General features: G+C 38.9%; 1 long non-coding RNA gene across 1 annotated transcript in view; it reads right to left on the bottom strand.

Moving 5' to 3' along the window:
• LOC106089183 (uncharacterized) overlaps window positions 1-16,350 on the bottom strand; it is an 80,288-nt gene extending 63,938 nt beyond the window's left edge. Inside the window, exons 1-5 of the long non-coding RNA XR_009397056.1 lie at window positions 16,292-16,350; window positions 16,142-16,224; window positions 15,747-16,071; window positions 12,859-13,015; window positions 12,549-12,694 (exon numbers count right to left, since the gene is read on the bottom strand). This is a non-coding gene — a long non-coding RNA (uncharacterized LOC106089183). The remainder of the gene's footprint in view (window positions 1-12,548; window positions 12,695-12,858; window positions 13,016-15,746; window positions 16,072-16,141; window positions 16,225-16,291) is intronic.
• Between the last annotated feature and the right edge of the window lie 7,787 nt (window positions 16,351-24,137).

Below are 24,137 nucleotides of genomic sequence, written 5' to 3'. Positions count from 1 at the left end.
TTCGGTAAACATTTTATTTCACGTTCGTGGCCGCTCAATTGGCCGCCTAGATCGTGCGATTTAACGCCTTTAGACTATTTTTTTTGGGGCTATGTTAAAGCTTATGTCTATACAGACTAGCCCGGTGCAATCGACGCATTGGAACATTTATTCGTGATATACCTGCCGAAATGTTGGAAAGAGTATGCCAAAATTGGACTAAGTGGATGAACCATTTGAGGCGATGTCACGGTCAACATTTGCATGAAATAATCTTCAAACATTTCAGGAATTTTTCTGAATTTTATGTGTGTTTTTTTAACTTTCTCATAGCTCTTAAAAAATCACCCTTTATTTTTAAGCGAATTGCCTTTTTTCGCAGAAACATAAAAAAGCAGCAAAATAGAAATAGGTCTTCCTTGAGAATTTTAAACGAAGAAATCAAAGTTCTGACCCAGTTTTTCCCACTATAACTATGCGAAAGGCCACTTCAGATGTTAGAACGTTACCTGTGGGCCACGGAGTACTGGTCCATGTCTTCCCCAGAGAAGAACACAGCCTGAAGTACACACATGTAGCTATTATGAAATCGCAATGGAGACAGGCCATGCCTTTCGTGGGAATCGAACCCACGACTCACGTACTGGTAATCCGAAAACACTAATAACTCGGCTAGCAGGGCAACCATACTCTAGGGAACTCATGGTTACTACTAGGTTGAAGTTAGCTTTTATCCGATGGTGGACAAGCTGAAATGGAGTGCAATCAAGGTTAGTATATCAATAAGATTAACCATTGGAGGCCACCGGGGCACAAAGGTTAACATTTCGTCCTGTGGCAATGGGTTCGAATCCAGGCAAGAACATCAGAAACAAGTAAAAGCGTGTTTAATTCGGCCAGACCGAATTATATATACTCTCCACCATTGATAGCATTTGTCATGTTCTTTGTCCAGTATCTCTTTATTGGCAAATAAAGGATAATGGATATGAAGTGCTATTCTATTGGAGCTATATGAGATTATTGATCGTTTCGAATCATAAAGGGTGATTTTTTTGAGGTTAGGATTTTCATGCATTAGTATTTGACAGATCACGTGGGATTTCAGACATGGTGTCAAAGAGAAAGATGCTCAGTATGCTTTGACATTTCATCTTGAATAGACTTACTAACGAGCAACGCTTGCAAATCATTGAAATTTATTACCAAAATCAGTGTTCGGTTCGAAATGTGTTCAAATTTTGACAAATTTTGTTCAGCGATGAGGCTCATTTCTGGTTGAATGGCTACGTAAATAAGCAAAATTGCCGCATTTGGAGTGAAGAGCAACCAGAAGCCGTTCAAGAACTGCCCATGCATCCCGAAAAATGCACTGTTTGGTGTGGTTTGTACGCTGGTGGAATCATTGGACCGTATTTTTTCAAAGATGCTGTTGGACGCAACGTTACGGTGAATGAACACATTTCGAACCGAACACTGATTTTGGTAATAAAATTCTATGATTTGCAAGCGTTGCTCGTTAGTAAGTCTATTCATGATGAAATGTCAAAGCATACTGAGCATCTTTCTCTTTGACACCATGTCTGAAATCCCACGTGATCTGTCAAATACTAATGCATGAAAATCCTAACCTCAAAAAAATTACCCTTTACTTGGTTTGGATGGTAGATACTTTTGTAGAAGCCATTGTCAGCCAAATCGAATAAAAATTGCAAAATTGAATAGAGGCTCAAGAAGTTATATCGGGAGATCGGTTTAAATGGGAGCTATGTCAACTTACAGACTGATTCAGATTGTATTTGTATTGTATACCTCATACAAATTTTCAGCTAAATCGAGTTCAAGACTCAAGATTCGAAATCGGTTTAAATGGCACCTATATCAAAATTTTGACCGATATGGTCCATTTCCAGTCGCAGCAAATCTACACTAATAGAAAGTATTTGTGCAAAATTTCATGCGCCTTAGCGTGCTATCGACAGAGATGATGGGAATCGAACCCTGCTATCAACTCAGCCACCTGGTCTCTTAACCAAAATCAAAATTCGTTAGTATTTTCTTAAACGAAATTTCACTCCCTCACTGCTTCATACCACCCTACTGTGAACCTTAAATAACAATTACTTCATGCGAGTAGTATATGAACAAAGTAATAACTTCATTTGGTCTTGGTTTAACTATCATCACTCACATGAGTTGTGTGGAGATTTTAAAGACTCAATTTAAGTACCCTCAAAAAACCTACATACGAATAAATTGGGGGAGGCTATGCTATGATGCACACAAAAGAAATCAATTCAAATGGTAGAATGCGAAGAAAAAAAAAATAAAAATATTTTATTTTGAAAAAAAAAAAAAATCCCATAAACCTAAATGGGCATTTAAATTCATGCAAAAACATTTGCCAATTAACCTTGGCGTTTATGGCCCCTTTGGTGCTGCCACAAAAATATTTGATTTCCACATTTTGTTGGAGGGGGTATATAACAAAAAAAAAAAAAAACAAAACAGCCATGGAAAAGACCCAAAGAAAAACCAGCAGAAAATCTTTTTGACAATAATACAAATTTGCCAATTATTATTTTAACGCGCTGCAAATAAATCTTTCAATAACTTTATTTTTTTTTTGCCTTGGTCCCCTTTCCCTGGGTCTTGTTTGACAAAGTGGATGCATTGGTACCTTTTTTTTTGGTTGAGGCAAAGGCTTTGACGTATACCGTACCCAATTTGAATCTTTTGCCCTGAAGTCGTTACCTTTGATTCCTTCCTCTGTGTGGTTTTGGGGGGGGTGGCGGGAGATTTTTTCAAAGAATACAGCCACGATCTTGGTTAAGGCCAAAAGTATAAAACATGTCATGTAAATTTTGTTCATCCATTTTTTTACTTGAATCGGTTGGCTGGTTGGTGTCAAAAAGTCATGATGATGCTTGAGTTGCTGACTCGTTGGTTGGGCTTACATTTTCTGTTGGGTTGGTTTTTTTTTCCTAAGCATTTTCGATTGACGTTGCAGTCTTTTGCAGTGGTGACTTTAGATATTTTGAAGATGTTACCAAATTTACATACAAAAGTTAAAACCTTAAATGTAAAATGCACGATTTCTATCTATGCTGGGAATAGTATTTCAATTAAATGAAAGGAAAATGAAACTCGTTACTAACGAGCAGTCACTACTTATGTTATTGTGTGAGGATGGGAATAGGTATGAAAAGGTTTTGCCAGGAAATATTCAAGTCAACTGTTAGTTGGGTTTATCCTTTTTATGAAACAAAAAAAAAAAAAAAATGCCTGCATTAAAATGTAGCAAGTAAAAGCGCATTAAGTTTGGGCTGGCCGAATCTTATATTCCTCCACCATTGATCGGATCTTGACAAGTTATTTGAATAATTTTTGGTAATTTTATGAAGGCCTAAGAAGTCAAATTTGAAGAGTGGGTTATGTGAGAGTTATGTGAGGTGATGGAGCAATTTAGACCATACACGACCGTTGGGAGTCATAATTAAACATCATCTGGAAAAATTTACCCAAATCGTATGATAATTGCGCATTTTAGAGGCTCAAGGAGTATAAGGCAGAGGTCGGTTCATATGGGAGCTATATCAAGAGATGAAACGATTTGAACCATACTTGACACAGTTGTTGGGAGTCATAACAAAGCATCTTGTGCAAAATTTCAGCCAAATCGGATAGCAATTGTTAAATATTTCGGGATGTTACAAACGGAATGGCGAATAGGATAGGAATAGTATATCCCCATCCTATGGTAGAGGGTATAACATTAAAATATATGATTTACAGCAGGAGACAAGGCACAGAAGGTTTATTTTGCATAAAATTTTGATAAAATTTGAAATACTTCCTTAGTCAATCTACAGACTCTCTTAAAACTCGTCCCAATCAGTATTGATTGGTTTAGATTATAGAGTTTTCCACACTTTTGGGGTTAAACTGTATAATTAATTTTTGTCCTAATATGGATCAAATGCTTTTCCCTCAAATAAATGGGAAATTGGCCCAACGAAAATATATGAAACATTTAAATTTTGGGGATAATCTAAAATTTCTACAACATTTCCGGGGATTTAAAAGCTTTATTGCTAGTGTTGTTTGGGGTCATTCTGAAGGCTGCGGAGTCGAGCAATTTTGACACGACTTCCACTACGACTTCAGGAAGATTGCTCGACTTCGACTCCGAAGTCGACTATTTTTTTTTTAAATTGTTAAAAAAAATTTAAATTAATAAATATTTTATTTATTTCCTTTGCCAATATGCTTATATTACAAAAAAAAATAATTTTCTTCATATTTTATGACCATTTGGCGAAGAAAAGTGGATTTTAATGACTTTGACATAAAACCGGACCTGAAGTCAAAAGTAGTAGGATTATCGCCATTAATTTGTTTTTTTTTATATAGAAACCATCAAATGGTTATAAGACGGGATATGTTTAAACTTGTCTCTTTCCTCCACTTTATGTCAATCCAAATTTCATTAGAGTACCTTTTTCCTAACTCGAGCTAGAAATTTTCTAAGATAATTCTGTTCTTGGGTATTTTTTCTTCCCATTCGTCGTTAATGGGTTAAGAGAGTCAACCCATGTTCGTCCAATGAATGAGCCTATCCGCATGAAATTTTTCATAGATACTTCTTATTGATGTACATCGTTGGCCATTGCAAATGGATCATTTGGTCGAGATCGATTTAAGTTTAAAATATTAAAAATTGTTTCGTACTAAGTTTCTGAGCACGGACTATCAAAGTGTTCGAAAGCTGAGGTTATTCAAAAAATGGGTTCAAGTTTTAAAACAGCTTTATACTCTACAGCACTACTGTCGTACAGGGAGAGAGATGGGCCCATTAACAAGCATCCCGATCAACTCAGAATCACTTTTTGATGCGATTTGGTTATGTCCATTTCTATGTCAGTCTCTCTTCTTGTTTTCCAAACTGATATACTGATATAGATCTCATATAAACCGGTCTCCCGATCATCCTTGTTCCTAGAAGCTTCAATTGTTACTGGTTTGGCAGAAGTTTGGTATGATGAATAAAATTAAATTAATTTTATATACATTTTTAGCTAAATCCACCCTCCCCCATACCCCAATTCTCATAGATGCGTCTACCGATTTAAGAGAAATTTTGTATGTCACCTTATGGTACCCCTAAAACACAAAATTGATATTATATTGTTGGGTCAAATAACCTGAGGGGACGTCCCATCCCAAAACCTACCCAGAAAACATGCTTACCGATTGGGACAATATGGGTATCAAAAGAAAGATATTTAAGAGTAGAGTACTAACTTGGTATAAAAATTTCGCCCAAAGCGTTCGGGTGATACCCCATGCCCAAAAAACGCCCCAACAGGATATCAAATGAATGGTATTTAAAAGTAGAGCACAAATCTGACATAAAAATTTATTCCTTGGTGTCAAGGGGCCTCACCACTAATATAGCTCCCATATAAACCGATCTCCCGATTTTATTTTTGAGCCCTTACAAGTAGCAATTTTTGTCCGACTTGGCTGAAATTTTGCATTTAGTATTGTGATATGACTTTCAACAACTGTGTTTAGTACGGTCCAAATCGGTTTATTACCTGATATAGCTCTCATATAAACCGATCTCCTGATTTGAATTCTTGAGTCCTTACAAGCCGCAATTTTCGTCCGATTTGGATGAAAATTTGCACATAGTGATTAGAGAGTGAATTTGTGCATTTAGTATTGTGATATTATTTCCAATATCTGAGCCTAGTACAGTCCAAATCGGTCTATAACCTGATATAGCTCTCATATAAACTAATTTCCCGATTTTACTTCTTAAGTCCTTACAAGCCGCAATTTTTGTCCGATTTGGCTGAAATTTTGCATGTGGTGTTCTGTTACGACTTCCAACAACTGTGCCAAATACGGTCCAAATCAGTCTATATAGCTCCCATGTAAAGCGGTCTCTCGATCATCCTTGTTCGGTTTCTAGAAACTTTAATTTCTGTTGTTTTAACAGAAGTTTGGTATGTAGAATAAAATTATGCCCTTCAAATAAATTTATTTTGTATAAATTTTTTTGCAGAATCCATGGTGTTAAGCTCCCAAGATTCGGCCCGGCGAACTTGGCACGCTTTTTCTTGTTACCGTTCTACAGGTGAACTCGTGGCAGATTTAAGCTGACTATCTTTAAGGGATGTTAAAGGCAGCTACCGCGGGGAGGTTTGTGGGCACATTTGCGATAAAGGAAGAATATAAGCCTGGATTTTGCCAAACCAAAACCAATAAGAACCGTTGTTTGGTTTCCAACATCCCAAAGTCACCACCATCCTACAGCCGCCTCGATAATCCCGCGATAGTATATATAACCTGCTTCGTTATAATTATTACTTATCTACTTTCGACCTTTGGAGCCTCCATGTCTGGTGAGTCTTGAAACTTACAGGCGTAACTTGTTCTCCATCAATATCGTTTTTTTTTTGTCAAATTAATAATAACCAAAAATGTTTAAATGTAAAATCTATGACTTCTAGCGGTTTTGCAACAAACAAAAAAACAATTTCTAGGTCAAATTTGGTGAAGCTACTATTGGTCACCAATCTATGCTTCTCCTTTCTAGTACATAATGCTCGCTTCTTTCAAAATAATTAGGAAACAAATGATTCTTACACAAAGCTTTGGTTATTATGAAATATACAACATTTCAAGTTCGTTTCCTAAGTCTTTTGTTTTCATTTCATCTCATTCAAGCACCAAACAATTGTTGCGCTCGCACACAAAAACCCTTCACACACAATTCTTGTAAAAAAACTCATTAACGCCAAATAGACAATTGATCCCAAACCAATTAAGCTATTATGTAGTACTTCAAAATAATGTCTTTGCCTAATTGAGAGTTGTTGCTGTTTGGCACTTAAAAAGAGACGCATTTTGTTTCCGTAATTGTAATGAAATAAAAACAACAACAATAATAGTTCAATTCAATAGGCAACTTACTTACATACAAAGATTCTTCGGCTTCTTTTTCTAGGGTGAACTTCAATCATATGTCAAGGTTTAAATGTTGTGTAAATACCTATATTGGTTTTGGTTGGTTTTACATTTCCAATCCGAAAACAGATTAGCCTTAGAAAAACACCTAAAACGTCATGTTTGTTCGTTTGTAACAATGTTATTGCATAGGGTTTAAGTTAAAATCAATTATAAATTACATCCATGTGGTGTGATATGAATACCAACCAGTACAGATCTGTGTATGTGATTTTTGCTGTTATTGTTGTTTGGTTGTCTTTATTGTAAAATACTCGTTTGCTTTGGGCATTGTGTATGGGGTCTCAGCTGGATGCTGATCAGTTCAAATGCAAAAGCAACTGACATTTAGCAGACAATGAAAACCCAAAAATTGAAAACCACAAACTCATCGATGGTTAATTTTATTTTTCTATGTGGGAATGTGTTGTCTGTTTTTTTCGTCTTTTATTTCTAAGCACTTGGGAAAAAGTTAATTTGTAAAAGAGTTGTTGATCAATAGAATTAATAAACGCTTGAGTTATTATTATTTAAATAGAATGAATAATGAGATTTCGCTATACCGAATGATGGACTTATGTGAAGCATAATCGCCGGATTTGTAGGAGGGCGATTCTCCCATCGCCTTAAATCTCATAGCCGTAGTGGCTGCCTCACACTTAATCTGCATGTCAATGGGTCGGATATCTAGAATAGTCTCCAGCGCCTAGTGGGCGTGATCCTCGTCGCTCCGCCTATGCCAAGACAACATGTTCTCTGAACTTGTTGTATGGGCCTTATGTTGTACTTTTTTTTCTGCTATGGAAAAAAGTGCAACATAAGGACCATACAACAAGTTCAGAGAACATGTTGTCTTGGCATAGGCGGAGCGATGAGGACCACGACCACTAGGGCCCTGGAGACTATTCTACATATCCGACCCATTGACATACAGATTAAGTGTGAGGCAGCCACTACGGCTATGAGACTTAAGGCGATGGGAGAATGGATTGAGGAAGGGAGCAGCTCACACCATCGCGGTATAACCGAGGCGACGATAGGAAACCTAGAAGAAAGTGGAGAGGTTTCCGATCGGATACCTGAGATGAACCTTGAAGTCGAGTGCAACGCACTTTTGCCATTGGCACAGTCTTGGATTGACGGAACCCTAGCATTGCCATCTGGAAGATCATGTTACACGGATGGATCAAAGCTAGAGGACAGAGTCGGCCTGGGGGTTTACATTGAAAACCCAGGGACTGACATCTGTTTTAGACTGCCCGACCATAATACGGTTCTGCAGGCGGAGATCCGGGCGATCACGGAATGCGTGAAGTGGTGTGGTGCTAACGCGAGGACTTCGAGTCTGAACATCTTTACCGACAGTAAAACTGCCATAAGGGCAATAACAACCAGGACGGTAAGGTCACGAACAGTCTTGCAGTGTAAGAAGGAGATTAACGCCTTCTCTGAGGATGGGAAAATCCGCATCATTTGGGTGCCGGGCCATAAGGGAGTAAGGTGAAATGAAAGGGCAGACGATTTGGCGGTGAAGGCCAGAGGACTGCCGTCAATAAACTTGGTTAACCCGAAGCCTTTCGGGTCGACGCAGTCCGAGTTAAGGTTGTGGGCGACGAATGAGCATGCAACATTGTGGAACAGCGAAACGGTCGGTAGGACGGCGAAAATCCTATTGAGGGAATCCAGATCGTGAGAAGACGAGGCTATTACTGAAAGGAAGCAAGAAGGAGGTCAGTATAGCTATTGGTATCATAAGGGGACACATAGGACTACGAGCTCCCTTATGTAAAATCGACGCGGCAAGTGATATCATGTGTAGGGCATGCAGGGAAGATGATGAGACGTTGGAGCATTTCCTTTGTCACTGCCCGGCTTTCGCGTCCAATAGATACCGGTACTTAGATGGAGACACAATATCAGACATGAACCAACTTAGGGGAGTGGCATTGAAAACAATTAAGGATTTTGTAAGTAGCACGGAATTCCTAACTTAAAATTTTCTTTTTAGAGGTTACTTTATAGTTTTTAGAGCGCACAACAAGCCAATTACTGGCTTCGGTGTATGTCGATAATGGGTCGGATTAATATATGCACCCTCTTTTCAATCTAACCTAAACTAACCTAACATAGGAGGGCGATATTGAACTCATATCTCAAATTGCATTTTCTATAGGAATTTTGTCAAAATATCATTTCTATAGGAGATTTCGTAAAATTTTCAATAAGAACTATGAAAAAAACAGAGCAACGAAAATACAATGAATACGATTTTGTCAAAATGTAATTTCTTTATGAAATTTTATCAAAATTTCATTTCTTAGGAAAATTTGCTAGTGGTACCGCCTGATGATTAAGGAAAACAAAATTTCAATGGCTTTTTAATAAAGTAATAAATATTTGACCTCTTGGGAAAAAATCGTGAGATACTTGAACACATGTGACACAGCTTTAATATTCTGTATATGGAGCTATGGCATGAATCACTGCAACTATGTATTTGTTGGACTATACAAACCCAAGTCGAGAGTACTCATTTTTCTTTTATTGTACGTAATTGACTTATTTTCCATACTAATGTTGGCGTTCAATTGATTTATGCTATTAGCACACCTGCATCACAGTTGCAAGCCATTCACAAAGCTTTAGTAAAGTTTTCCATTTTCAATGAACCTGATATTTAAGAGAAATAATTTGAGGAGGAATTATTCTTCTCTAAGGCAGCGTTAAAGTAGAATTAAAAAAAATATTGTGCGTTTTTAACACGAATGCATTTAAAGTAAAAAGTGTGAATTCCAGTTTAAAAAACCAAACTATCAATAAATAATTCTTTGAATTATATTCAGCGGGGGGGTAACGATATGAATCAAGAGAAGGGTAATGTTTTAAGCATAGTTTTTTTTTATTATTTTTATTTATTTTTTATTATATTTTATACAGGACGGATGACACGGAATTACTTGAGCACCATACAGGCTGGAACTTTGAGCTCCGACTTGTGTGATGTCCATCGCTACCACGGGAAGCTTAGCTGAAAACTACCGGGAGCGTCCACAGGTTACAGATGGTGGAAAGCTTCGTTTTTATACGAAGTAGCTGAAAACGCGCCTGCGTGTAGTCGACGATTTTCGAGAGGAGAGTCTCAGTGAGGAGTCAAGTGGCACTGGCTCTTAATTAAATTCTGAGTGCCAATGCAACTCGAGATAACAAGGCGAGTTATTGGAGCCTTCAAATAACCAATGGCCAACATCAGGTTAGGGGCGGCTGGAGGCGAGCGTCGGATTTTGGAGCAAGCGGCTCGCCACAACGAAACATGTGCAATCCCACAAAGCCCATGCGGTTTGGGCGCCACGCCATTTACCCGCCCCCGGAAAACTGTGAGAACTACTATGAGAAAAAAAGGAATAGTAAAAACGGACCCCCCAACGTTGACGATCCACGCAAACGAAAAAAAGACCATAATTTGCGGATCTGCACCTGGAAAGTCCGCACTCTCTATAGAAAAGTTGCAGTATACGCGCTGGCGGATGTATTAGAGAAGTACAAGGCAAATATTACCGCCTTACAGGAAATGCGATGGACTGGGAATGGCGTCACTACAACACCAAACGGTGACGAACTATACTATAGCTGCCATAACATGAGGCATGAATTTGGCTGTGGATTTGTTGTTAGTCGGAGACTGAAACACCTTGTCTGCAGCTTTACTCGGGTAGATGAGAGGCTAGCCACAATCCACATTTTGTCTGCAGCTTTACTCGGGTAGATGAGAGGCTAGCCACAATCCACATAAAAGCCAAATTCATAAACATCAGCCTTGTTTGTGCCCATGCCCCGACGGAAGACAAGGAAAAGAAGACCAAGAATATTTTTTTAAGATATTGTGGTAGTTGTCGACAAAATCGATGTGCAAAATTTTGGCAAGATTGGTGGATAAATGTACTTGGCTCTAGAAGTATCTCCTCCTAATGTTGGCGACATTTGAGAGGTACTATGGCATTTAAAAACTTCTCCCCAAAGAGGTGTCGCACTACGGCATTCCATTCGGACTCCGCTTTAAAAAGGAGGCCCCTCATTGAGCTTTAAATTGAATCGAACGGCACTCATTGATATGTAAAAAGTTTGTCCCTGTTCCATAATTGAATGTTAATGGGCTACTTTACAATTTGTAGAGGAAAGCGTTGTGCAAAATTTTGGGAAAATTGGTCAATAAATGCGCTTGCAGTGGTTCTAGAAATGAAAATCAGGTGATACATATATGTGGTTGCTGTATCCAAATATGGGCCGATTTCTATGAAATTCAACACCAACGCCGTGAGTCAGAAGAAATTGTAAGTGCCTTATTGGGGGAAAATCGGTAAGCAAATGAGCACATTATTACAATATTAGTCCAATTCGTACGAACATATATACAGTGACACAGAAAAATCCACATACCTTTTTGTAAATTAGTGCTTCATAAACTGAGGATCACGTAATGGGTATATGATATAACTCCACACATTTTTGCTAATGATAACAGTGCTGACCATGGAGAACAATTTTAGCAACATTCGATATTTTATGGAAACACTTTTACGTATATAAATTTCGTTTTATAGAACGCCCATTTTGAGTGGGGTATGTAGACTTTTCGGTGCCACTGTATATGCGAGTAATATCCAAATTTGAACCGATTACCTTCCAGTTTCAATAGACTTCGTCTCTTGGCTACAGAAATGCCTGTGCCAATTTTGAAGATAATCCGATGAAATTTTCGACTTGTGCTTTTTACACAAGATCGGTATGATTATCAATGGAACTAGCTCTCTTCCTTTTGGGTGTTACAAACAAATGCACTATCCCAGCAAAAAATTTTCAAAAAAATTAGAAGCACTTACAATTCTGTGTGCATACTGTAAGCTCTTCCATGAAATGCAACTGTTTCGTGCGCTGAATTCAGCGCTATTTTAAACAATTGTTTATATAATAATTCTAACACAATGGATTATTCGCATGCAAGAAAATGTAGTGCTGAAACTAGCGCATTTTCGGTGCTCTAGCGTAAGTGGGTGCTTTTTTATCCGCATACATAGTTGCACTCCTGTATGGAAGCATTCATTTTGTGTGTTTGGCACGATTTTTAACGAACGACAGAACATATAACGATTTTAAAGGAACATGGGAGTGTTAATGAATTCCTATTCTCTGTTTTGCGCTTCTCCATGCGCTGAATTGGATACAAAGTGGAAGCGCATTCAAGTGGGACATTGTCTTATAATTTCACCAGTCAAATAAGTGCGCTGTGTGGCTTGAACTTATTTACAAAGCTGCTGAAAATTCAGCAAGTTTTTTGGGAAGCTAAGAAGTTATAATACCCTGTACCACAGTAGAAGTGTCGCGTATAGAAAATTATTATATTATTTAAATTTATTTATAATTTTATCATAAAGATTATATGTTGCAAATATTTTTGTTAAATTACTGAGAAAATTGAATTAAAATGTTAATTATTTTTAAGTATTATCAAAGCGAAGATATGAATTAAATTATTAAAGATAAAAAAACATGCTTACCTTATGGTTCTTTCCTTATTTGTTAGCCTCTCAATCAAAGTTAATTGAAAAACTTGCAAATAAAAACTTTCATTTAGAAAACCTTGACCAAGATAAACCATCTAATAGCCAAGTGCACGCCATCAATAATTAATATACAATAGAATCTGCAAAAAAAAAAAATCACAGAAGTTTATAACAACCAGTTTTCTCAAACCTAAAAAAGCAGTTTTATATATAAAAAAGCAATTGAACTAGATTCCAAACAATAACATATTTTTTATAAATAAAAATTAAAGAATCATAACACATGCTACATTCGTTTATTTACCATTACTTCCAATGGTGGAGTGCGAGTGAGTGACTACATCAATAAGTTCAAACTAAGTATACAAAATGCCACAGAGATCCACTGCTTGAGCCAAGCATTCACCTGTACCGTAAAGACAAGTTCCATCGTTGTGATATCCACATCAAGGTCTCATCAACTGAAGTAGTTAAATTAAGTATGAAGAGTAAAACAAAAGAACGAAAAACACAAACAAAAAACGAAAACAATTTTCTCATGACAGAATTTTAATGATTTTTTCTAAAAAAAAAAAAAACAAACATGATGAGAACATTTTGTGGCTTAAATAAAATAAAATAAATAAACTGATTCGTCTATTGGTTCATCATATTCAGAGTCATTCATGACGAGTTCTTACAGGTTATGATTGCCTACAGTGAATGGTAGTACAATGGAAGGAGTTAAATTTGTAAATACATTTTACTAAACTACAAAATTTCCCATGAAAATTCCACTAAGGAATAGGGGACACTTCCCTCATATCAATGAGTGCAGTCAGATTAAAGTTTAAGCTCAATGATAAGGGACATCCTTTTTAATGCTGAGTCCGAACGGAGTGCCGCATAGCGACACCACATAGTAGAGTAGTTGTAACAGGGCAGGATACCTCACAAATGTAGCCAGCATTTGTAAGGAGATAACCACCGATGAAATTTTTTTTCAGGGCACGTCGAAATGGCCCACCTTCGTCTTCCTCGTGATAAGGCACATTTCTGTCTTCTCTGGGTTAAAATTGAGACCCTTGGGTTTAGCCCAGTCTGCGTAGCTGGTTCAGATCCTTACCCCTAAGAAGTATTATAACATCGTCTGCATAGCGACGGGTTAAAATCCCTCCTCAGTCAGCATCCGTAATAGGTTATTTTTGGTGGTCACCCAAATATATTTATGTCATGGTACATTGTTAGCATATAGTTTATACAGTCTCTAGGGACCCGGTCCTCCTGGTACTGGTCTTAGGATTGGATTAATGTGTCGGTCCGCAACTTATTAAACGCCTGCTCGATGTCAATGCAAACCGCCAATGTGTAGGTCTTGGCATCGAAGGATTCTTCTATTTTATGCACAACCTCGTGCCGGGCAGTCTCCACCGATCTTCCCTTGACACAGGCATGCTGTTTGTATTTGAGAAGTTCGCTGAATGTCCTACTCTTTATCATGTATCTACAAAGCGTTCCATGGTTTTGAGTAGAAAGGACGAAAGACTTATAGGCCTTTGGTGTAGCATAATTTGCCTTGCCGGGCTTGGGTATAAACACCATCCTTACCTCCAGCCAGTCCTTCGGAGTGTATGCAAGCCCTAGGCACGCTGTGAAAATAGTTGCGTGATCAGGCGGCCTCTTTTGTAGTAACACCGGAAATATTCCATCAGGTCCGGGTGACTTAAATAGCTTGAAGATCCTCAAGGATTCCTTCTCCATAAATTCCGTATTTCAAAAGCCTATAATATGTCCCCCGATGTTTCTGCTCCCATTCCCATGTCGTCTACTAACGTTTCATTTTGAAAATGGGTTTTTGAGATAAACTTTTTCATCTTGGCGGCATCATTAACGCTGTCGACCAGGTCACAGAATAGCTTCCAGGAGGCACGTTTTGCCGCTCTGGTAATCGCATTGTACTTCTTGAGCCATGTGTAATACACATCCCAATATACTTCCGTTTTTACGACGTTTAAAAGTCTTCGGATCTCTTTTCCAATGTTGTGAATCTCCCTGGTTATCCAGGGCTTTTCTTCGGCTGATTTCCTTTCTTTTCCAAGAATTATCTTGCCCAAGTCTTCTTCTTAGTATAGTCTTCCGAATTGTGGCCAGTTGGTCTTCAACTTAATATGGAAGCTTATCGGATTCGGCCCTGGCCGTGTTATTCTAAGCCTAATGTAACGATGGAGACCCTCCAATTCTGAACCTCATCGATTAGATATTCCGAACATATTGTCACACTAAAACCTCCTCCCTAATCCTGTTAATAAAGGTAGCAGTGTTACCAATATTAAGTGTTATTAGGTCGTTAGTATTCAAGAATTCTGCCAAGTCTTGGCCCCGCCTTTTAATGTTGCTACTACCCCACGAAATGTGATGAGAGTTCGCATCGCATCCTATTAGTACCTCATTTCCTGTCTGTTTTGCTTTCCTCACCAACCGTTGCAGCTTCGACGTAGGTGGCGGTGTCGAAGAGTCAAAAGGCAAATAAAGTGTTGGCAGGTATGCTCCACCGTCTCCCTGTCTCATCACTGTTATATCTGACATTGACAACTCTGGGGAAAATGCATAGTTTGAATTTGTACGACAAATAACGCAGATCCTCGGCCGAGTACCACTGTTAGCATAGAATAATTGGTAGTTGTATGGTTCAGTCCAGAAACTTTGTTCCGCGTCGTCCATGGCTCCTAAATTAAGGCAATATGAATCTTGCGCTTGCTGATTTTCTTCACCAGATCGTGAGTAGCTGTCTCGCTCCGGTGGAGGGTTATCTGGATGACCTCAGTCATTGGTCCTCCACTAAATGGGCATCTTGGGAGTAGGTGATGATCTCATCGTCTGCTCCATGTTTTTTAGACTGCATTGACTTTTCTCTTACTGCACTGCCTGATGTTATCGTATTGGGTTCTTTGCTTTTCCTAGTCTTCCGAATCTTTATAAAGTCGGTAATGGTTCCATCGTTGGGTCTCTGTTCGTTAGGCTGTATTGAGTTTCCATTTCCTGTATTGCCTGATGTTTCAATACTAGGATAATTGTCTATCTTAGTCTTCCAAATCTTAAGTAAATTGGCTTCTTGGGAGTAGGTGATGGTACCATCATCGTCTCCCTGTTCGTAAGGCTGCATTGAGATTCCTGTCGCTGCGCTGCCTAATGTTTCAATATTAGGATATTTACCTACATTAGTCTTCTGAATCTTGAAGCCGGTGATGGGTTCGTAGTCGGGTCCCTGTTTGTTAGGCTGTGTTAGGTTTCTCGCCCCTGCACTGCCTGATACTTAAGTATTAGGATTTTTATTACTTGAAAGATTTTTTATTTAGTCCCACTGTGCTTTGTCGATTTCTTTCCACCTGAAGAACATCATCATCATCGCCATCTGCTGATCATTTTATTCGATTTTAATTTGTTTTGCTTTGTGCGCTGTTTGAGTTCAACATTGCGCTACCATTTCCTTTCGCCACATCATGACAAATTTGCCCATAATGATACCATGATATTGTTACTATAAACAAATCATTAACAATTAATGTTATTAAAACGTGATGATGTTATAAATTTTTCTTTATTCGCACCATTCATTCATCTACAATGGAAAAAGATGGATGATTCGAGGTAGTCTTGAAGACCAACTAAAAGAAAAAACTTTGCAAATTGCCTGGTAATGGAATTCAGAATTGTTGGCATAAATAACACTTAAAAGCAATAATGATTTATTTATTTACCTTATCCAAATGACCTTCAGCTTATAAGCTCCCCTTTAGGGGAAAACCGCAAGAATGACATAAAATTCCTGAAAATGATTGAGGGGTTTCTATGGTAAATTTCTAAGTACCCCATTCATTTTTTGTTTTGAAATGCCAACAACATAAAGGCCATAGTACGACACGAGCTGAAAATTGTAGATCGTTTCGTGTATGTTTTTGTTGGGAATATAAATTGTATTTTAGTTGATTTCCTCTTTGAGGTTTTTTGTTTTGAAATGACAGCATCAATTAAACCATCTAAAGCGTGAGTAATTAGACATAATGGCCAAATATGTTTAATTCGAAAACGCAAACATTATTCTCACCTCAACAGATAACCGCGTGAAATGCAGCTCATATTAAGTTGGATGGAGTTTGTTAAGATAATCAGTAGGCCTGTTAAGAGGGGTTTTTAATGCAACAACAGTTGCCCTAATTCATGACCTAAAGTTTTGAAAAAAATCAAATGCGCAAGCAATATATGTTACCTTAAAGCAGTGATAGAAACACTAACAGATTTATATGTAATTTGCTATAAAGTACATGGGCTTATGTTCTAATGTGTGATTACAATAACCGGCAATAGTGTATGTGTATTTGTCTATCGCTTCTTTGGAGTATAGTAGTTGTAGTAGATTATTATACAACTCATAGATAAGTAAGTGGTGTAACCAAATTTCGTAGCTTACACTTTTCTGTCATATCATTACAAGTTTACCATAAGTAGATACTCTATACTATTTACTAATGACTACTGACACACATTTCAAAGACGGATGGATTATAATTTAATATGGAATATAAAAGCGCCTAGATTTTATTTGCTTTGGCACAATAAAGACAAACAATTTGTTCATGTAGATATTCGTTTCTAGCGCCTCCTAATCAATTTCAGTTTGTTTTTAATTCAAAAACAGGTCACAGGAGTTGTTACAGCTACTTTGTGTGTTGTTATATAACATAACAAAACTTATAAAATTTTAATATATCCTCCTTAACAAACAGCTCAATAATGCATACCCAACCGGTTGCTACACCAAAAGAAAGACTGACTGGAGGTCTGCACAATAATGCTATATGTCGCTTACGAATTGCGAATTACGAATAAAAATATGAGACTGATAAAGAATGCAATCGGCAATAGAGGTAATCTCGAGATAAAAATTCGATTCAATAGTTAAATTATAATTATAACCTACAAAATGTGAAAAGAACTTGCTCAGTCGAATTTTGAGTACCAAACCCCATGGATTCTGCTAAAAAATTTACAATAAGAAGCTCAGTTCATTCTTGAAATTCGGAAAAACTAAATCCGTTAATGATTGAGGCTTCTAAGGACTTAAAAATTCCACCCAGGTAGATTTATAATAAAATTATTATGTGAGCGACAACTAGTGCAAAATAAGGGCAATTTTTTCGCACACATTTTTATTGCAATAGTATAATACATGTATAAAATGTGTAAGGTTCTCCCCCTAATTATATTTGCTAATAGCTAAGCTCAGGTGAAAAATTCCTCCGGAAAATCTTCCTCTAAAAATCTTGTAGACTGATCTCGTATTTTATGATTTGCTAAGCCGTTTGTAAACCGATTTCTAAATTTACAACAAATGTGCTGTAACATGTTTTAAAATCCGATTCTTCAGTCAAAAGTTATGAGGGTTCGGAATCGAACCATTACAGGTATTCCAGATTTTCAGTATGTTTTCGTAGGGTTTTATGTGCTGTACCTACTACCATTGTGCATCATATCATTGCCCACTCTATGGAAAATTTCGCGAAATCCTCACTTATGCAGCCTCCCATAGTAATCCTGCAGCCAGTAGGTTAGATAAGGTGGGTACGGTTTCAGTAGTAGTCTGCCATCAGACTGACTTGACGTTATCATCCATTGTGATACCACAGGAGCAGGAGAAGAAAGATGCCTTCTAGTTCCTACCGTTAAACCATCCAGATCGCTTTAAAAAGCAAAAACTTCCCTCTTAGATGGATTTATGGCAAGACCACATTCGGTAGGCCACTTCGCTGTCGTACGCAGAGCTTCCTGAAGTATATCTCTAACGGCCTAAACAGAATAAGTAGCGTCGCGTTAAAAAATGCAAATGTTAAAAAAGAACCTCGCAAAAGGTAAACAATTTTTTTACTTTGAAGATCAAAAACACTACTTCAAATGTCGCAATACCGAATACGCTCCATTCAAGCGTCAAAGTTCAAAATTGTTTAACTTTTCCGCGTTGCTTATGTTGAATTTGTGTGCAGGGTGCATTTTTGTAACGCGACGCTCAAAACCAAAGCTCAACGCGCCCATTCTGTCTTGGCCAAATGTCGCAATACCGAATACGCTCCATTCAAGCGTCAAAGTTCAAAATTGTTTAACTTTTCCGCGTTGCTTATGTTGAATTTGTGTGCAGGGTGCATTTTTGTAACGCGACGCTCAAAACCAAAGCTCAACGCGCCCATTCTGTCTTGGCCTTAAGAATAATAATAATAATCATAATAATAATTCTTAAGGCCAAGACAGAATGGGCGCGTTGAGCTTTGGTTTTGAGCGTCGCGTTACAAAAATGCACCCTGCACACAAATTCAACATAAGCAACGCGGAAAAGTTAAACAATTTTGAACTTTGACGCTTGAATGGAGCGTATTCGGTATTGCGACATTTGGCCAAGACAGAATGGGCGCGTTGAGCTTTGGTTTTGAGCGTCGCGTTACAAAAATGCACCCTGCACACAAATTCAACATAAGCAACGCGGAAAAGTTAAACAATTTTGAACTTTGACGCTTGAATGGAGCGTATTCGGTATTGCGACATTTGAAGTAGTGTTTTCGAAACTTTCCTCTAACCGCAATAGTCACGTCATCAGCATTCGCGACCACTTCTACACTTTTTTCTTCCATGAACTATATATTGTTGTGTATATATATTGTAGTTCATGGCTATATTCCAAAGTATAGGAAACAGTACACCTCCTTGAGGTGTTTCTCTGCTGTTCCACATTTTTCTCAAAAATAAATAGTCGTGCAGAATATGTGCCAAAATTTATTACAATCCGCCGAGGGGTTGCTTCTTTTTTCTTGCAGAAGCGGCATCAACCAGCAAAGTGCTAAGCGACGCAAGAAGAAAAACATTTGGTCTACTTTTTGCAAGAATACAGCCTCTTTGTCTACCACTCCCCGTACCCTTGAGTAGTTTAATCCAGGAATTCTTAGTCCACGAATCATTTCTCCATACACCCATGGTTCCTAGATACAAACCACCTAAAATCCTACTGCCATCAGAAGGACTTTTTGTGCCGCCGAAGTGGCCTTATAATGGTGGAGATTTATCTGTTGAAACGGGACTATAGTAAGGATTCAGAACTTCAACCACTATTGCGTTAGCCTCTTCTTTTGAGTCTGCCAGGGGTTCATCGTCACAAGATTCATTCGATCTTTTCATGATGAGTTTCCCTACGCATCCAGAGCTGTTGAGAAAGCAGTAGAACCACTCTCCCTCAGGACACTGAACAGTTGTGATGTGGACAATTTCTCCTTAGATGCTTCACTAGCTGCTACTATCGAAGTACCTTTTGAGTTACGTCCTTCCCCGCCGGCGCACACCTTGAACCCAATCCAACCGGATGACCCACCAACAAAGCGCTTGTCGGGTCCCGTTTCGACACCTTCGCTTACAGTCTCGTTCTTGGCAGGGGGATTTTTAGTCTGCTGCAGTCCGCCAGACTTTAGAGATGTGATCGATAGTTCCTCAGACAAGTGTTCAGCAACAACTGCTGCGTCGTCTCCTGATTCCCCAACGCCACCGCTTCTATACACCTTCAATCTCAACATGTTGAATTCAGACTTTTTGAGGTCTACGAGACAGTCGGAATTTAGTACGAATACTGCATGTTTCTGGTCACCATCAGCCTCATTCAATCTACCAATTTTCCAGTCAGTGGTTGCAATACTGAGATTTAGTCTCCCACGTATGGATTCAGGATCTGAGGGAATACTTGGTATCCAAGCATGTGCTATTGGTCGAGAAGGAATATCTTAGATATGCATCCCTGTTCTTCTCCTTTGTCGAAAAAAAAAGAAAGAAAGAAAGGTCCTTGGACCCATATTCTATGCCCGCTTTAGTTATTTTGGGCATGGGATGCCCTCCAATTGATCGCAGCATTTTGGCGGCCTTCGGTGCCGTTACGGAGGCCACCGTAGCTCAGAGGTTAGCATGTACGCCTATGACACTGAACGACTGAGTTCGAATACTGGTGAGAACATGAGAAAAAATTTTCAGCGGTGGTTATCCTCACCTAGTGCTGGCGACATTTGTGAGGTACTATGGCATGTTAAAACGTCACCCAAAGAGGTGTCTCACTGCGTACGCCATTCGGACTCTGCTATAAAAAGGAGGTCCCTTATCATTAAGTTTAAAATTTGAATTGGACAGTACTCAGTCATATGTGAGAAGTTTGCCCCAGTTCCTTAGTGAAATGTTAATTGGCAAATTTGCATTGCGCTGCCGTTTCCTAATCTCTGAGCCCAATTAAGGGAGCCTCTCTCCTTATGGGTGAGAGTTTTACGATCATCCGCGGCAAGCTTCTCAATACGCTTTTTATTATTCCAACCTCTTAAAGAACATATTGGCTTGCCAGAGAAGTTTGACCTAGGCAAGTTATAGGCATGCGAAGATAAAACAGTCTTGGCCTTTAGTATCGAACCAGGTGTCTTCATTAAAAGCCCCTGCTGACCAGTCGTTTAGTGGAGCCTGGCGCAGCCGCTCCACCAGTCGAGGTCTCAGTAGCAGACAACATGCTACGGCCTGATACCACCACCGCATCTTCGACTGTCGCAGATCTCTTAACGAGATGGCGGAACAGTTAAAAATTCACCTGTTCTGGGTGCCGGGCCACAGAGATATCCCAGAGAATTGTAAAGCGGACGAGCTTTCGAGACTAGGAACTACCTTACATATTCCAGGGAAGCTGGAATCTGTATGGGTATGCCTCTAGCGACATGTAAGCTAAGTTGTCAGAATCAGGCCCGAAGGGCAACGAATGGTAAATGGTCACAAAGAGGGGGTTGTGAGCATTCCAAAACTACAACATGTGCACTAATCTAGACTTCAAGAGATCTACCGCTTTGCTGTCATTGGCTGTAACAGACGTCTCAGTCATTGTGCTCGTCATGATAGGTCACTGCCTAATCGGAAAACATGCTGACAAACTGAAGGTTCCCAATAACGACTTTTGCAGAAGCTGTGAGGACATCCAAGAAAAATTGAATCGGACAGCACTCATAGTTGAGAAGTTTTTCCCAGTTCCTTACTGGAATGTTCATAGGCAAATTCGCATTTGCAATATTATATTTACTTTTGCAAACGCCAATCATTCAGTCCAAAAATGATTTTTTAGATACTGAGAGTATTAAAAATACTTAAAGAGAGTAATACACACATACAATCGCATTTTCATTTTGGACATCGCTGCTATAGAACACCATCTGTGTGTGTGTCCCGTTCTGGCACTTTAGGTTTTAATTTCTTTGAGAATCTGTCTGATTTGGCGGATGTGAACGTTCGCATTTTTTAGGCTTTTTAAAGCGATCTGGATGGTTCAATGGTAGAAATTAGAAGGCATCTTCCTTCTTCTGTTCCTGTGGTATGACTATGGACGAAAACATCTAAGTGAGTCTGATGGCGGACTGCAACTATCATAGCTATCCTTGAGTGACTTAAATTTTTTACCGCAAATTAATACCTATTATGAGTTCAGAATATTCTTGATGAGCGATATAGAATAACAAAGCAAAATAAGTCTACAATTTATTATCTGAATTACTAAAGGTCAGTGGCATATGCATCAGCTCTTCTCCGCAATCTGGTCAGCGGAACGCCTACCAGTTGCTTTTATACTCAGCGTACACAAGGGACAAATAAATCTCCTTCCCATCGCATGCCAAATATATTCGAGAGGGCTGTGTGGGAGATTTAAATCTAAAACTTACGAGGTACATGGACCTTATCAATACAGCTTCAGACCAGGTAAATCTATCATAGACAAAAACAAGAACTCAGGATCCCAGATCGGTTTATATGGCACCGATTTGGACCATACTTCGCACAGTTGTTGGAAGTGATATCAAAACACTATGTGTAAAATTTGAGTAAAATCGGTCGAGAATTGCGCCCTATAGAGGCTCAAGAAGTCAAGACCCAAGAAAGGTTTATATGGCAGCTATATCAAAACATGGGCCGATTTGGCCCATTTACAATTCCAACCGACCTACATCAATAATAAGTATTTGTGCTAAATTTCAAGTGGTTAGATTTCAAAAGTTAGCGTGCTTTCGACAGACGGACGGACATGGCTAGTTCGCGGCTAATGTCATGACGATCAACAATATATATGCTTTATGGGGTTTTAGACGCATATCTCGAGATGTTACCCATCCTATGGCGGAGGGTATAATATTCACCCTACGCCATCTTCTGCAGAAGATCAAAAATACAGATCACCACTTGCCGTATTTTCGTCGACTATAAAGGCGCCTTCCACAGCCCTATACGTACGTGCTAGATAACACACGTTCCACAGGTAAAATCGGAATGAACCGTTCAATACTAAATTAGTTTTAGCGACCGATTATCATGTGATCTCCTTTATATCAAACTAAAAAAGACAGAGAGACAGACGGACATAGCTAAATCGAATCAGAAAGTGATTCTGAGTCGATCGGTATTCTTATCAATGGGTCTATTTCTCTTCCTTCTGAGTGTTATAAACAAATGCACTAAGTTATAGTACTCTGTTGTTGTTGTAATCACATTTGCATGTAGAGGGGGCGAACCTCCGTCCTGTAGTTTAGCAAGTTCGTTCCGGTCCAAAGGACCGGTCGCCGTGGGAACATGGTGGTAATTGGTTATTATAACTCGATGCCGCTGAGTGTCCGCGACTGCCGTTGCAGCTACTCCGTATGCATTCCACTATCCGCAACTTGTGGACGCACCCGGTAGCTCGCAGCTAAGCTTCTCGTAATAGCAATGAACCCCATACTGATCGGACCTCAATGTTCCAGCCTGTGTGGTGTTAACAGCTATCCTGTGCCGGGGTGGTGTAGGGTATAATGATCCTGATGGTAAACGCAGAAAGGGAAGGGGAAGACCAAGGATCTCGAAACTAAGTTTCAGAAATGAAATAAGGAGCATACAAAATCGAGTCGCTTGGAAATCTATTCCCACTAAGTAGATAAGTATGTTAGGTAAGATTATAGTGGCAGTCTTGGATCAGACTTAGGCAATTTTGGTGGGAATCGAGCCCATAACCCCCACATTGGTAATCAAAGCATGCTATAGCACGGCTACCGGGAGGCTCAAGTAGATAAGTAAGTACCACTTAAAATTTGGGAGCTCATAAAAGGCGTATTTGTTGTGGCGTATATGTGAAGGTAGCGATCCTCGTCAAGCTCCATAGGTGAGCAAGCTCATTTCGGTCCATATGACCGAATGCCCCGGGAACATTATGGCAAACCACGTGCCTTGTCATATCAAGTATCCTAAGCACTCAGTATTAAAACGAGACCCGTTGTCGCCTGGCCTTTCACTTATACTCTCCACTCAATGCTGCTGATTGTCCGCTACTACTAGATTTAATAAATTATCCGAAACCTGTTGATGCACACAAACCGGAGCTTAGAGTTTCAACCCGTTTATTGCTCATAGCTATACCATGCAGGGTGTATTTGTGACTTGATTTTGTTGAAATTTGATGACGTATTAGATTCTTCAACGCATATGATAATTATGGACCAAATCGAATGATATGTCTTACCATTCACTTATATCCCG

Source organism: Stomoxys calcitrans, chromosome 2 (genome assembly GCF_963082655.1).
Source record: "Stomoxys calcitrans chromosome 2, idStoCalc2.1, whole genome shotgun sequence".
NCBI lineage: Eukaryota > Metazoa > Arthropoda > Insecta > Diptera > Muscidae > Stomoxys > Stomoxys calcitrans.
Note: the sequence above shows the minus strand (reverse complement) of the source record. Positions and strands in the feature narration are given on the sequence as shown.